This window comes from Tupaia chinensis, unplaced genomic scaffold (assembly GCF_000334495.1).
Source record: "Tupaia chinensis unplaced genomic scaffold, TupChi_1.0 Scaffold145870_1, whole genome shotgun sequence".
NCBI lineage: Eukaryota > Metazoa > Chordata > Mammalia > Scandentia > Tupaiidae > Tupaia > Tupaia belangeri.
This window is the reverse complement of record NW_006205727.1, coordinates 5,556,653-5,559,774: the sequence shown is the minus strand read 5'-3', so window position 1 is coordinate 5,559,774 and position 3,122 is coordinate 5,556,653. Positions and strand designations below refer to the sequence as shown.

Genomic DNA, 3,122 nt, shown 5'->3' with positions numbered 1-3,122 from the left:
GGGTGGGGATACATCGGGGTTACTGCGGGCAGAAGCGCACACGCGTAATCACTGACAACCCCGACCCGCAGAGGGCAGAAACATGCCTTGCTGTATGGAAGCTTTCACGAAGCAGAATGTCCAAGGCGACCGTGCAGGGGTTGATTCCAAGACAAGATGGTTGCAACGCGGATGGAGCTTTTGGCAAGAGAGGACCAGACCTGTGGGCGGGGCCAAGAGACGGGGAGGACCCCTGGGGCGGGGCCTCCCGAGGGGAGGGGCCAGGTGCTGGGCTGTCTCTGCTTGTCAAAAGGCAGCAGCCAAGCCGGAGGCGCTGGGAACGCCGAGCAGCGTGTCCACCCGCCGAACCAGGTGCGGACCCGAGTAGCGGGAAACGGGGGTCCCAGGACAGGAGCGAGACCCAGGGTCGGGTCGTCGGGGGTACCAGGGCCTGAGTGCCCAGATGCAGGCACTAGCGCCCAAGTCTCAGGGGCAAAGTTGGCGACTGAGATCTGGGCTGTCGTGCCATGAGGCTGAGACTCTGAGGGGGCACTGAGGTCTGAGAAAGCTGAAGCCCGTGCCAGGCTGGCGAGGCGGGCGGCCACCTCCTTGGTGCTCAGGCGGCTGGGCGCAGATTTGCTCAGCACTTGGGCCACAAAAAGCATTTGTTTCCTTCCTCTGTGGGGCGCCTGGGCATGGAGTGGAGGAATAAGAAAGGGAGCAATTGGCCGTCGACGGCGCTGAGTTCTGCGGGTGGAGTGTGTGCAACCTTATTTTCTCGTAGGAGCCGCATATCATCACGCGCCATGGTGGAGTTGGATCTTTTAAGTATTTTTCTCTCTTTTTTTGAAACATTTAAAAAATATCCCATTATTTTAGACATAACTGGCCCTAGTACATTGAATCTATTATGGAGGGGGTGGGGGAAGCCTGTCCCATAGATGTCAAAAAAACAAAAAACAAAAAAAACTCAAAGGCAAGCATCTAAGTGGGTAAATGGGGAGGGGGCTCAGAGAATTAATTCTGTCTGGGGAGTGAGGGGGACCTAGTTTGTGGGTGTTGGGTGAGGAGGATTAAGGGAAAGTACTCAGGGATAAGAAGGAACAGCTTGTGGTCTCCAGGGCTAGTGGACAGCTGTCTCCCAAGCCCCCAACCATGACCAGAGGCTGAGACCCAGTCTGCCTGGGCTGGGGAAGCCTTGGGTCTCTAAGCCCAGACCCTTCCCGCACCTCCTCCTCCTCTTTCTCCTCCTCCTCTTCCTCCTCCGTGTGGTGAGTGAGTCAGCCTCCTGTCTGGGCTCAGTTGCAGCCAGAGGGGCCAGAGCCCAGGCAAGCAGTTGGGCAGGCATTTTCTGAGCATTGCAGAAGCTCTCCTGGGCAGAGTTCAGTTCTGCTCAAGCTCCGTGCTGGAAGACGGTCTTTCTCATGGTCAGCAGTGGTGGGGTGGGGAGGGTGAGGGAGCACAGGGGTTAAGACACCCCACACAGAAATGGTTGTAAGATGGGGGTGATTCCCAAAGGAGTTGACTGTGAAGGGATTGTGGCTTTGCAGTAAAGCCATACCTCTTCTCCTTCTCCTAGGATCGGGAGGAAGATGCTAGCATTGCACACTTTTCCGACCCGCCACTCCATTTCTGCCTAATGAACTTGTTAACTACCCACCTCTGCTAGTGATGTGGGCACACAGAAAGGTGGAAAGGTTCCACAGAATGTTGGAAAGGGTCTGGGACCAGCAAAGTCATACGTTTTAACTCCAGCTAGGGAGTAAAGATGATTTTCTGAAAGAGGAGAAGGAGGAGGGGCGGGTGTGGGAAGGTTCTGGGTTTAGAGGCCCAAGGCTTCCCCTACCCAGGCTCTGGACACCTGAGCCTCAGCTCTATGAACTGAGAGTGCTGTGTGTTGGGGAACCTTCACCATCCCTTCCCTGCCCATGTGCTGAGGGAATTGCGGGTCTTTCTGGAGTAGTTTCAGGACTGGCAAACAGCCAGACCAGGAGGCAGTAAATTGCAAATTTCCCTTTGGCTTCTGTTTTGGGCGCTAGAGATCTTTGAGCAGAAATAGGGGTCCCAGAGTCCAGGCCCTGACTCTGCAGCCTCTCTAGACCTATTTCAGAAGAATCCAGGGAGGCAGACCAGGCTGTGAGGCTGGCCCAATCTGCCAAATGCTGGGGAATTCATAGCCTGTGCTCTGGTTGAGTCCCATGGCTTTGGATTTGGCTGGTCCTGATCAGCTATGACTTGGACCCTTACCAAGCTAAGGGAGAGACTGGGAAGGGGGAATAGGAAAGGAGGTAAAGGAAGAGTGAAATTTTCCTGACCCCCTCACTCTTCTTCAGACAAGCCATCAGACTTTGTGTAATTATTATGGAAGGTAAAGCCATAATAATTGGGGTGCCTTGGTTATTTGTGCTTGTGGTTTTTAGTCTTCTCCCCTACGCAACCGTAGAATTGACCCTGAGAACTGACTCCAGGACTCCGACTCTCTACCTCCAGAATAGATAGCAGGTACCCAAAGGCTTTCAGTGGAAGGATGCCTGGAGTCCAGTGGGCCAGACTAAGTGGTTATCCAACACAGGAGAGGACTTCTAGACATTCCATCTTTTACCTCCTCCCCTGCCCCTGCTGTCCACCCACCCTAAGGAGGCAGAGGTCATCTTGGCTGAGATCTGCCTCTGGACCTTCTGCTAGAAGCCTGCTCTTGCCTGAGCAGCTGCTGAGTCCTGGTGCCCAGAGAGTCAGGAGTACCTGGCTCTTGGTTTGTGGCTGGTTAGGGAACTACAGAGCTCTAGCTTCTATTTGTCATGGCCACAAGTCTGTTTGGGATGCAGATAGAGGACACCAAGGAAATGACAGATGTGATTAAGTGTCTCTTAAGTGTGTGGTAGGGTGCCAGGCCCTCCAAGGGATGATAGCATGCAGAACCCCCGGACCAGGCAGGCCTCTGCCCCCAAGACGCTCTGAGCCCCAGGATGGACAGCAGCTCTCCAGCTCTGTTGCCACCACTGTCCAGTTCTGAGAGGGACCCACTAGGGTCTAGCTTCTAGTTATGCCTTTCTCTGATTTCTCCTCAACCTTTTCCCATGACAGTGCCCTTCTGTACATGCTAGAAAGAGTGACTGTATGATTTACCAACTAACACTTTTGAG

The 3,122-nt window shown here is 54.2% G+C and overlaps 1 protein-coding gene across 1 annotated transcript in view; it reads left to right on the top strand.

The window, feature by feature from the left end:
• Positions 1-275: 275 nt before the first annotated feature.
• Positions 276-3,122, top strand: part of VDR (vitamin D receptor) — a 67,395-nt gene continuing 64,548 nt past the window's right edge. The window contains exon 1 of the mRNA XM_006168578.3: positions 276-351. The gene's annotated coding sequence lies outside the window, so the exon portion shown is untranslated. The remainder of the gene's footprint in view (positions 352-3,122) is intronic.